This window comes from Petaurus breviceps, unplaced genomic scaffold (assembly GCF_028583685.1).
Source record: "Petaurus breviceps papuanus isolate PSGF00001 unplaced genomic scaffold, PetGlider_PUasm1.0 90849, whole genome shotgun sequence".
Classification (NCBI taxonomy): domain Eukaryota; kingdom Metazoa; phylum Chordata; class Mammalia; order Diprotodontia; family Petauridae; genus Petaurus; species Petaurus breviceps.
In genome coordinates, this window is record NW_027187361.1 from 24,553,983 (window position 1) to 24,567,405 (window position 13,423).

General features: G+C 39.7%; 1 protein-coding gene across 2 annotated transcripts in view; it reads right to left on the reverse strand.

The window, feature by feature from the left end:
* Positions 1-13,162, reverse strand: part of REV1 (REV1 DNA directed polymerase) — a 110,965-nt gene extending 97,803 nt beyond the window's left edge. For both annotated transcript variants that reach the window (XM_069073003.1, XM_069073002.1), the window contains exon 1: positions 13,029-13,162. The gene's annotated coding sequence lies outside the window, so the exon portion shown is untranslated. The remainder of the gene's footprint in view (positions 1-13,028) is intronic.
* Positions 13,163-13,423: the final 261 nt, after the last annotated feature.

Sequence of the window (13,423 nt, forward strand, 5' to 3'; positions counted from 1 at the left end):
ACAGAAAGAAACAAACCTCCTGCTGAAGGAAGCCTGGCAGGCCGGCAGGAAGGGTCTACCACAGTGTGCTACAAGCCAAGCACAGTACTAACTGAGCTGCTGGCGCCCCGACCAGCTAAGGCTGCAGCAGGCTTCACCAGAGTAAATCACCAGCAGATGTAGCAGTTTCCAGACTTCTCAATCCACAAATGCCAAAGACACAGGAAGAGGTCAGTGTGGAACTTTGTTAGAACAGGGGGAGCACGGTCCAGCTGCTACCACTGGGGCAAGATGCAGAGGAGGTGTGGTGGCTGCAGTCCTGCCCCATGGCTGCTTTCGGAACTCTTGGCCTGTAGATTGTAGGGGGACAAAGTGACAATTCAAAGGGTAATCACTCTTGCTTTGACCTGCTTGGATCCAGATTGTGGTCCTGGGTGGTGGTCCTGGGATGTATGACCAGTGAGCCAGAGCATGTGGGGGCTGTAGAGAGAGTGCCCATTCTAATAGCTCCAGCAGCTGCTAAAACCCCAGCGATTTGGGACACAGCTCTCTCCACTCTGGAAGCAGAGTTCTGCTGTGGAAAAGAGCTCACAAGTCAAGTAATCAGCTGCCAATATGAGCAAGCAGGGGAAGCACAAACAGAGGATAGAATCCTTTTTGGGACAAAAAGGATCAAGGCATGGAGTGGGAGGAAGACAGCGAAGTCAGAACTCCGGCATCAAACACTTCCAAGAAAAATATGAATTTGTTACAGGCCATGGAGGAGCTCAAGAAGGATTTTGAAAATCAGGTAAGAGAAGTGGAGGAAAAATTGGGAAGAGAAATGAGAATGATGCAAGAAAATCATGAAAAGTGAGTCAATAGTCTGCTAAAGGAGACCCAAAAATACACTGAGGAAAATTACACCTTAAAAAATAGACTAACTCAAATGGCAAAAGAGGCCCAAAAAAGCCAATGAGGAGAAAAATGCCTTAAAAAGCCAAATTTGGGGGCGGCCAGGTAGCACAGCGAGTAAGAGCACTGGCTCCAGTGTCGCGATGACCTGGGGATCGAATCTGGGCTCAGACACTTAGCACCCACCCAGAAACACCTGGGCATGTAACCTTGAGCAAGTTACTTAATCCCAATTGCTTTAAAAAAAAAAAAAGAAAGAGTACAAAATACAAAAATTATTTAAGAACCCAAGATCTATTACATAAATGGATATGAAGTGAAGTGAGCAGAATCAGAACACTGCACACTAACAGTGGCACTGTACAATCATGAGCTGTGAATGCCTTGGCTGTTCTCAGCAATACAAGGATCCAAGGCAATTCTCAAGGACTGAGGATGAAAGAACCCCCCCCAAGAGCCGATGGAGTCTGAATGGGACAGAAGCACACCTGGGGGCTTTTACTTCATTTTTCTTGTTTCCTTTGTCTTCTTTCTTTCACAACACAACTAACACAGAAATGCTTTTGCATGACTGAACATGCAGGGTGGAAGATAACTAATTTATAATTATAAAAAATGAAGGTTAAAATTTTTTTACATGTAATTTACATGTAACGGGAAAAAATTAAAACAATAAAAAACAAAAACCCAAAATCTAAAAAAAAAAAAAAGATTCCCTACGAACAGACCAATTCACTAGATTTTGTAGATGGCATGTTACTCAATGTAGTGGGCCCGAGACCAATAAAGGACACTTGCAGTGAGGTCTACAATTATTCAAGAGAGAGGTCTAACCTTTAATTCTGTTTAAAAAAAAAAGGATGAAAAATGAATACTGACAGTATTATGACTTGCAGTTGGGTAAGAAGCCCAGTGAGCTAGATCATCTGATTTATCTTGCTTGGATGGTCAATGCCAATGGACAATGACCTGGGCATAGGATTTAATAGGAGATTACATTGGGATTACATTTAAGAAACTCCTGGGCTTTTTCAAAGGTTTCAAGATGCTGTACATGCTCATCCTTTAATGACTAACCATTTAACTTTTATTATAATTGAAATGCTAGAACAATGGTCTTTATCAAAGTTTCAGGTGAACCAAAAAGCATACCAATGGGTCTAAGAGCCAGGGCTAAAGGCAGAGGTGTGTAGGGGAAACCTCAAACCATCCCTAAAGACTATTGTTAAAATTTCAGTATGAGTACTCACATTTCTGAAATATGCAAATGTTACAAATCACGGCTTGATTTGTTTTGTTGACTGTCGAGTCTTAAAGCAAGTGAAGGAGGAAATGTTAATAATGCAGATTAAACTTTAAGTATGCCATGTGTATTTAAATATTTACCAGCACACTGCTGGCTGAAGTCTGTAAAAATGGGGACCATGTACAAGACATAAAGGATAAATATAAGTAGAAAATAATGGCTGGTCACTTGGGCAAGAATGAAAGATGATAGATGTATGGTTTTAGTTAAGTATTTGTACTGATAAGCCACAAGATATTAAAAGAACAAAAGAAAGGCCATGAGTATTTGAGCAGATCCTAAACCAAATATTTACAAAAAGATGGAGACAAGAGATGCACAGGATGAGAAGGAAGAATTATGATCTGTACCAACAGAGAAAGTACCTACAAGATTGAGAAAATGGTTCATCAAAGTACTTCCCATTAAACTTAGTTGGTTTAATACAATGCAGTTAATGGTTATGAAAAGCCAACATTTATAATAACTGAAGATCTGGAAGATGTTCATATATGATCCTTTAAATAATCCTGTGAGGGAGGGCTATGTCATCCCCACTTAAGAGATGAGAGGCAGGAGGTCTCTGTGTCAGAATCAAATAGAAATGGGGGCCAGTAGACCACATACAAGGATTTCAGTAGGCAAATATTGACTAAGAAAATCACTTACTAATATTATCTGTTTTATTTTGTTAAATATTTCCCAATTATCTTTCTTCACACTCCTTTTGTGCACAATGTATTGGGAAGTAAAGGCATGCAAGCAATGCTGTAGAACTGGTTTTTGTGTATTATTGTTTTGTAAAAGTACTTCACGTTTTAAAAACTGGATTCTCAACTATCAAATCATATGAAAAAAATGCTCTAAATCACTATTTGAGAAATGTAAATTAAAACAACTCCGAGATACCACACCTATTAGTTAATTGGCTAACATGACAGAAAAGGAAAATGACAAATACTGGTGAGGATGTGGAAAACAGGAACACTTGGGCATTGCTGGTGGAGGTGCAAACTGGCACACACATTCTGGGAATATTCCCAAAGGCTATTGACTCAGCAATGCCACTGCTAGGTCTATATCCCAAAAAGATCCAAGAAGGAGGAAAAGGACCCACATGTACAAAAATATCTATAAAAAGAATTGAGAACCAAGGGGATGCTTATCAGTTGGGGAATGGCTCAACAAGTTATGGCAGTGTATGATTGTGACAGAATACTACTGTGCTCTAACAAACAATAAGAGGAATAGTTTCTGAAAAATCTGAGACCTATATGAACTGATGCAGGGTGAAATAAGCAGAACCAGGAAATCACTTTCCACATTAAGAGCAATATTGTAACAATGATCAAATGTTAAAAACTCAGCTATTTTGATGAATGTAATGATCCAAGAAATTTCAAAGGACTCATGATGAAAAATGCTATCCACCTCCAGAGATAAATTTTTCTAGCTTTTTTTCCCTAAAATATGGAAATATTCTGTGAGACTTCTCATGTATAATAGGTATCATATTGCTTGCTTTCTCAATGGGTGGGAGGAGAGGTTGGAGAAAGGCAGATAATTTGAAACAAAAAATGTTTTTAAAAATTCTTTAAAGGTCAAAAAAATAAAATACCTACAAACAATGTTAGAAAGGAGAACCACTATTTCTAAGAATGCACATAAAGTCTCATAAATCCACATACAACAATAGCCAAATTCCAGGAAGGACAGTTCCGAGCTATGTACATCAAAGGATGTAAAGTTAAAAAATATTAGAACTTTGTACAAATTGCAAAACCTGATTTATTTTACTTATCACACAAATTTCTTAAATATTGCATACTTAACATAATTTTATGCTGATTTATCAAATGACTTAAAATTATACAAAATACTGAATTTCAAAAAATATCAACTGAATCAAATATTTCATTTCAGCTATTTTATATTTTCATAGCCCAAATTAAAATTAAAATATCAAAAATAAGGAAGTATGATTTAAAAACTATTATTTTCATTTGCATTATTCTGTGTGACAGGACACAGAAGACTTACATAGTAAGAAGCTAGCAAAACTCAAAGAGCACGTCCTATATGTTCATCCTGAAAATATATAGAGATGTAGATTTTTTTCTAGCAAAGAAACCTTAATTCAAAAAAAAACTTACATACTCCCAAAACTTGAGATTGCTATCTCACAAAAACCTTTACTTGACATAGTCTATAAAGTTATTTACTGGAATTCCAAACAAAAGCTCCCACAGTATTACAGAGACATGAGTAAACCCATGTATACTGGAAATGGTTGAAAAGGTCTGTGGACTGAAACAAGAATTTTAAAATGCAAAGAGTCCCTTCATCAAATGATGTGTTACATTCTAGAATGACTGAAAATTTTTTAAACTGCAGATCACTGAAGAAAATCAGCAACCTTGCCATTCCTATTCAGCATGCAGTCAGATGAAACTAGACATCTCTCAATAAAACCAGCTCCTTGTTTTTGATCACTGTGCATTCTGATGCCATCCAAGAATTTTTGTTTTGACAGTCCCTTTTGGAAATTACAAAGGCCATTAATATTTTGAATATGGTAAAAGTTTCCTGTCAAACAAGACTTTGACTGGAAAGAAAAGCTTCAAAAGCCCCTATGATGCTTGTCCCACCCCCACCCTCCTTCCCCAGATTGGAAAGGTTTAAAATTATTATATTTAATCCTAGAGGCAACAGGGAACCAAATTTTTTTTGCCTCTGACTGAAGGTTATTTCACTTTAAAAATTTCAGCTCCACATTCTCTCCCTTGTTCCATCTCCTCTCCCCAACTCTTGAGAAAGCAAGAAATACGATACCCATTATACCTCATATAAAACATATGTTCATATTAGTCATGTTGAAAAAAAAAGCTGAAAAAGAAAAAGTGGAAAAAAAAGTTTCAATCTGTACTTAAAAGTTCATCAGTTCTCCCTCTGCAAGTGAATAGTATTTTTCATCATGAGTCTTTTGGAATTGTCATGGATCATTGTATTGATCAGAGCAGCTAAATCTTTCACAGTTGACTATCATTACAATACTGCTTTTACTGTGTAAAATATTTTCCAACTTCTGCTCACTTCACTTTGCATTCCTACGATGCTATTTCTAATACATCTGGTTTACTTTAGTGTAAAAGGAAGCTCCTCACTTAGTCGTCACTCAATGCTTTTTACACAGACATGCACTGGCAACAGACTCTGCCAACAAACTTGAAAAATTTATCAACAGCCATAAAAGCCATCAGCTTTATCAGAAGCAGGTCTCTGAATCAGTCCATTTTTAAAAAGATTTTGTCAAGAAATGGGAGCAAAATATAAAGCATCTCTCTACCCCCCAAAAAAAAAGTTTGCTGGCTTTCAAGATGACAAGTTTAAAGTACCTATTCAAAATAAAAGCAAAAGTTTCATTTTTTTTTAAAGAAAAAGAAAACTCATTTTTGGAACACTTTAAAAGAAAGGATTTTATCCACTGGTTGGCTCACTTGACAGGCATTTTTAACTACAAGAATAAGATAAACCTTTCAATCCCAGGCCCTGAAGTCTGCCAATCTGGAAGGGAAGCCTGACATCCTTAAAAACTTCCAAATGCAGGAGGAACTCTAACCAAATTAGAGCTGATACATAATTCTGTCACTTTCTTTAAAAAGAAAAATCCTCAGGGGCAGCCAGGTGGCTCAGAAAGTAAGAGGACCGGCTCCAGTGTCGGGATGACCTGGAGATCGAATCCCAGGCTCAGACACTCAGCACCACACTCAAGGTGTAACCTAGAGCAAGTTGCTTAACGCAGATTGCTTTAAAAAAAAATCCTCTAACTGGAAACACTTCAGAAAATCTTTCAAAAATTATTTCTAACTTGATATTATTAAAGTTAAACCAGGGATTTACAATGCTTTTCTTCCTGATATAAACTGTATCAAGCATGTTGACCTAGCCAGAGATTAACTCATTGATTTTAGGACTGAAAAAAAAAAAAGACTACAAATGGAGTTAGATCTCAAAAAGTCTTGGAAAATTCTAGTATTCCTTCAGAAAAGCCTATCCTCACCTGGCAAAGGGAGCTATGGAAACGCTAATTCTATTTGCAAAAACCTTTATAAAATAAATGGAATCGGTGCAGCTAGGTGGCACAGTGAATAGAGCACCGGCCCTGGAGTCAGGAGGACCTGAGTTCAAATGTGGCCTCAGACACTTAACACATAAACTAGCTGTGTGACCTTGGGAAAGTCACTTAACCCCAACTGCCCTCCCCCCCTCCAAAAAGTGAATCTGTTGCTTGATATAATAAAGGGCTAATTACATTTACCATGTAACGTACTTACCTTGCTAACAAGAATGTCTGTAGCTTCAAAATGCCCTCCAAAAAGTAAAAAAAATAAACAGAATTTCCAATACTTCTAACCATCAAAACAAAATAATCAAAATTTATTGGATATATAACATGACTGACATTCAATTACACTAGCCATATAATGTAGTAGATCCCTGGATTTCGAGTAACACATGACAGCAAAAAATTTTAAAGCACCTCACGTTATAGTAAAGTTTTTCAAAGTATCCTTGTGGATAAAATGGAGGGATAGGGACAATGGTAGAGTTAAGTAGATTCAGAAATTGTTGAACCACTTGATCTAAAGAGTAGTTATTAACAGTTCAATATCAACTTAGAAGGAAATTTCTGGTAGCACCCAAAGATGTAGCCCAATGTTATTTAACGAATCCTTTAGATAAAGATAAAAATACCATTTTGACGAAATTTAGAGATGATGCAAAGCTAACAAACAAAATGGAAAACAGAATCAGGATCTAAAATGACCTAACAGGCTATATAAATTTGAGCTGAATCTAAAAGGGTGTAATTTAAATAGGGACACATAACGTTATTGGGGTTCAAAACAGCACATTTAATAAGCACAAGATGAGGGAGACATGACTAGGCAATAATCGGTCTGGGAAAAGATCTGAGGGTAATTTGGGTGATATGACAGTCAGAAAAGCCGAGATATTCTTAGACTACATTAAGAAATGCATGACTATCCCTCCCATATCCTTTTAGCTCCAGGCAGCACATTTTAAGTAAACACTCTGGTAGACTGGAGAGCTCTACAAAGAAGGTGCTCTGGATGGAAAAGAGCCTTGAGGTCAAGTCATGAGGATTAATCAAATGACCTGGGTATATTTACGTTGGAGAAGGTGGGAAGGCAGAGAGGAAGGTTTGCTATAATAGGTGATTTCCAAGTATTTGAAAGACCTACATGCCAGAGTTACTCTCCTGAGTTGTATATGGCAGAAACAGGAGCCATGGGTTGAACAGGCAGATTAGCCCCAAAGTAGAATGGACTGCCTTGGGAGACAGCTGGTTCTCCCAAACTGTAAGTGTTAAGTAAAGATTGGATGGCCATTTATTAGGTATTGTAAAACTATGAATTAGACTAAGATGGCTTCTGAGGTTCCTTCCAATTCTGAAATCTTACAAAGTACAAGTGGATATGGCCAAAATCATTACTTTCTGGATTTACCATAAATTACTTCTACTTAACGAATCTGTTTACTTTCCTCAAAAACCCAAACACCAATGAATTTAAATAAAAATCATGTACGACCAAAATAGTTTTTCAGGAAATTGTTTTCCTACATCTCTACAAAATCATTCCGTTTTTCTGTATTTCCTAGACTATCTTTTCAAAGATCTGACATGTAGGTAAAATGTTGATACCCATTAAAAGGTGCTATATTCAATTAAGTGTTTTTGGACCTTACTCCTCAACCTATATACCTGCATTTAGGTAGTATCTAATGATGTCCAGAGGCAGTTATGTGGTCTTTAATTGATAACTAGAAAAAAATGATACTTGTAGGTAAGCTATAGCTACTAATTTCAAATTATATTTATATGGTTTTTAAGTAGAAAAGCTAGATTTTTTTAAAAAATGGACATAAACATCTCATGTACATTAACTACTAACCATAAGCCCAAATCATTTCAATTAAAGTGCAAAAATTCACAATAACAATTATGCTATTGACATTGTGCAGCCCTCGAGGCCGCTAGAATCTAACTTTTCTCCACCAAGCTGAATCCTAAAGACCACCAGATCTTTCCATGTGCTCTATAGCTGAACCTCCCATATGTATTATCTCGCCCATTAGAAAGTGTGCTCCTTTGAGAACAGATAATATTTTTTTCCTAGTTGTAACCCCAGCATTTTGCAGAGTACCTGACATAGTAAGAGAATGACTCCAAAACAGTGGCAGACACCACTTCAAAGAAGGATACAATTTGGGCACAATTCAACTAGAATTCCTAGGAGAGACAAAGCAAGAGTCCAAAAAAAAATCAGAGGTTAAAATGTTGAATAATAATGAGTCCACTAGCAGAAAATATTGGAAAAGAAATGAGAGCTATGCAAGAAACTGGGAAGAGAATTCACAACTTGGCACAAGATGCACAAAATTTTGCCTAAGCAACAAATTCCTGGAAAATTAGAATGAATCAAATAGAAGCTAATGAATGACTCCATGACAAAACAAGAAATATTAAAACAAAGGCAAAAGACTGGGGAAAATAGGAGAAAACAATAACAAATGATCAGGTAATAAGGAGGAGAAAAAAACTGAGAATTGGTGGACTACATGAACACCACACAGAGTCCTGGCACCATATTTCAAGAAATCTTCTAAGAAAACGACTCCTCTCTCCACAAGGCAAAGTGGAAAGAGAGAAACCCCAAACTGAAAACTTCCAGGAATATTACAGCCAAAATTCAGAGCTTCCGGCTCAAAAAAAAAAAAAATACTGCAAGCAGCCAGAAAGAAAGAACTCAAGGAACCATAGTCAGGATCACAAATGATTCAGCAGCCATCACTACAGAGAAGCAGAAAGCTTGAAATATGATATTCCAAAATGCAAAAGATATATATAGGCTTATAGCCAAGAATAACTTATCTAGCAAAATAGTATAATCCTGCATGGGGGAAAAAAAATGGATTTTTAATGAAAAAGGATTTCCAAAAATGTTTGATGAAAAGACCAGAGCTACGTAGAAATTTTGAAATTCCAACTCAGGAGTTAAGTGAAGCATGAAAAGGTAAACACAAATGAACAATGGAAAGGCCTAAACAAGGACAAAGTGTTAAATTCTAACATGGGGAAATGATCAATTTGTCTCCTCTGACCCCTATTATCATAGGAGTCATAGAATCTAACAGACACAAGGCCTGGGAGTGGTTCTGTTATATTTCTGATGATCTTAAAAAGAAAAATGGAAAAATGCAAGGAAAAATAACTCTAGCATAAATTATGTGCAATGTTTGATTTCACTGCAAATACTATGGAGAAAAGCAAAATAAATTGGGGGAGGGGAGCAAAATCAATGCTGAATTTAAACCCTACTGTTTAGAGTTCAGACTGAGGCTTGAAATGGTAAAACACTTTCCACAAAATATCATTTTACTACTAACAAGTGCATTACTGAGAGAGGACCCTAGTCTTTAACACCAGTACGCCTCGAATTCAAAGTATTTTGTTGTCATCACAAAGTTATTTATGTCATTATTTGCTTCTCCTTCACCATACATTTCAATAATCTTTATTATTTAGGAGCAATAGAAAGAAATCTGGACTTGGGAGTTAAGATACTTGGATTCAAAATTCAATTCCACTAATACTATTAGCTGTAAGATTACAGATAAGTCATTAAATCTGAGAGCCCATTTTCTCATCTACAAAATGACGTATACTTTATAGCCTTAATCATGTATGTGGTTCCAAAACAATTGTTATCTGTAACGCACTTTTCTAATATTCTACCTTGTGCAAGATCATACTGAAATAACTGCAAACTGGATGTTCCTCTTATATGCCAGAATATAAGAAAACAAAAAAATAAAGCCCAAGTGCACATGAACCACTTATTTATATCACTTCAAAGTATCTGAAGTCTATGATAAGTTATTTACTTTATGATACTTTGAAAATAAGTAAACAGGCCCTTAAAAAGAAAAAAAAATTGCACCGTATAATTTGATTTCAAAAAAGTGGCTTTTTAAAAAAAATATTGGCAGCTAGGTGGCACAATAAATAGAGAGAGGACTGGGGTACAGAAGACCTGAGTTCAAATCCAGCCTAGTCACTAAGCTAGCTGTGTAAGCATGGGCAAGTCACGAATCCTGTTTGCCAGTTTCCTCATCTGTAAAATGGGGATAATAACAGCACCCACCTCACAGGATTGTGAGGATAAAATGAGACTATGTTAACTGTTAACTAAGAACAGCCCTTGTCACATGGTAGGCACTCTATGTTAGCTATTATTATTAACATTTTTCTTCTTTGCAATTTGGTCATAATAGTAGCTAAAGACAAATTTAAAGTCCAGTCAACACTTACACCATAAGAGAGAAGGATTTATATGCTCTGAAAGCCTTTTTCTTTGTAAAATATTGTTACTATTTAAAGAAATGCTTAGGGCTCTGAGGATTTAAGTGATTTGCCTAGGGGTGGAATTTGAACCCAGGCCTTCGGGATTCCTAGAGTAGCTGATTCTCTTCTTTGCACTATGCTGCCTTTTAATATACAAGACCAGGAATAAATATTACAACGGAAGGTAAGTATTATTTTGTTTGTGTCTTTATACCCCAGTGTCTAGCACAGTTATTCATGCATAACTGATACTTAAATACTTCTCAATTCAGTGACTAATGTATTCCAGAATCAGAAAGATCTATAATGTATAGCACCTCAAGCTGAGAATCAGTGATGAGCCAAGTTTAGAAGGTAAAAGCCCTAGACTGAAGAAAAAAGCGAAGGAAGTTCACTTGAGGAGCCCTCGGGTTACCCAAAAGCATTAAGTAACCAAGGCCAGAGGGGAAGGCCAGGTCTCCCTGCTTCACATCCATTGATAAACTGCACTTTAACAACATGATGTCTCAGGACCGGATACCAGGTTTTCTATAGGAGAGTTGATGGTAGATGAGCAACAGAAATGAAACGAGATTTCAAAGGCCTTAAATGCCAAGCTAAAGAACACAGATTTTACCCGAAAGGTAACAGAACCACAGGAGACTTTTTTTTTAAGGAAGGAAACTCAAAAAGCAGCATTTTAGGAAGACCACTACTGGCATCAATAGGCCATATTTGCAATAATGCATCAAAAAAACACGTATTAAGCACCTATCTGCCTTCAAGTAGCTTATATTCTAATGGGAGACAATGTAAACAGTAATGCATAAGTCAGTACTTAAAAAATACAGAATAGATGAAATAAGGTCCTAAAGGGGAAGGCACTTGAGGAGAGGAGGGAATTTCAGCCATCTGTAATATGAGGGTTCTGGACTAGCTTTCAGATGTCTCTTCCCAGTCTAATCACTACCTCCTAACCCATTAAAAGGATGCCACATAACAGCAATAAAAACCCTTTATGGTAAATATTTTTATTTTTCAAAGCTCCTTCATTTTACATCATTTTACCCTTATAGTCTATGTAGAAAGTAGGGCAACCATAGCTGGCAAGTAAATTAGATTAAGGAACAGTTTCCCAGGATATTACAACGCCAATGTTGGAAACCACAGCCCTAAAAGGTGCAATGCAGTCTCCCTGTGTACACACCAGAGAAGAAGGTTAAAATTTGATCATAACTAGAGAGATTGCAGCAAATTATTTGATCTTTTTTGGTTTTGTTTCTTATTTCTCACTTCACTCCATTGGTTATAATTCCTTCTTTACAACTTGACTAATGTTTAATATGAAGGTATTTGTAGATCCTATATTTGACTGCATGCCACCATGGGGGGGAGGGGGGAGGAGAAAATTCGAAACCCAAGGGATTGTGGAACTGAATGTTGTAAACTAAAAGTAAATAAATAAATCTAAAAAAAAATTTTTTAATTTGATCATAAACTTACAGCTGAAAAGGATCACATATGTCATCTAGCATGTGATAAGGGAAATGAGTTTTTCTCAAAGTGAGGCAGCTTACACAAAACCTGCAACGCTCCATTAAATGTATTCAGGAATGTGCCTGAGCTGTGTCTATCTGAAATACTCATGGTATCTATAAGGAACTATATGGAAGGAGGAGAGATTAGGCATCAGTGACACCCCACAAGAGCAGACAGTGGAGAGAAAGGCCACAGTCAGTAGAGAAAATATCATTATTTGCAAAAATGCGATCAAGTTCAACGTCGGCATGAGCTCAAACACCTACTATGCGCCGGCACTGCGCTGGGGATACAAACAGCAAGAATGAAGCAATCCCCACTCACAAGAAGTTACATTGTAACGGACATAAGCGCACAGAGTAACTTGCGGCGAGGCCTGCGCCAAGGGGACAGCGGCGCCGGCAGAAGGTCGGGTGCGTGACGTGCGGGCCCCAGAACAGGCAGGGCGGGCCAGGGACCCGTTATGTAACGGCACGGGAGACCGGGAAGCGGAGGATCCGGGGGTGCGTGGCGCTGCTAGCACCATCTGCGGTGTGACGCGGTATTAAATGTGTGCCGGGCATGCGGGGCCTGGAAGGAGCCACCCACACACAAGGACCACGGTCCAGCGGGTGCTGCCGGGGCCGGGGCCTGAGCGTGCGGGGCTGTGCACGCACACGGGGTGACACCCGAGGACGCAAGGTGGTCCAGGGCCGATGTGAGCGCAGGGAGGGAGGGTGGAGGCGCAGCGCTGGGGGGGGGGGGGGGGCGGGGGGGGGGGGGGGGGGGGGGGCGCCGGGCCCCCCCCCCCCCCCCCCCCCGGGGGCCCCCGGGCCGCCCCTCCCCCCCCCTCCCCCACCAGCGAGCAGGTCCCCGGCGGGTCAGCGGCCCCCCCCCCAGGCCCGCCCCTCCGCCCCTCCCCCCGCCGGGGCCCCGTCTCACCTTTCGCTCTGCCCCGCACCACCATGCCCGGTCACGGCGGCCGCCTCCTCCCTCGCTGGCGGCGTCTCCTCGGCTGCCGCCACCGCTGCGGGCTGCCTTCGGCCGGGGCCGGGATGGGAAGGGGGAGGGGGGGAGGGAGGGGAGGGGGGGGAGGAGGGGGGGGGGGGGCGGAGGAGGAGGAGGAGGAGGAGGAGGAGGAGGAGGGGAGGGAGGCTGGGGCGGGGTGCGGAGAGTCACATCGCTCGCGCCGCGTCCTCCATCCCGGGCGGGCCTCGGCGGGCTCCGAGCCTGCCCCACTCCCACGGCTGCACGACGGCCTGCACACACGCACACCCACGCGCGCACGTCTCGCACCCCTTCCCAGGGCGACCCCTAACGACGGGAGCCGCGCGCGG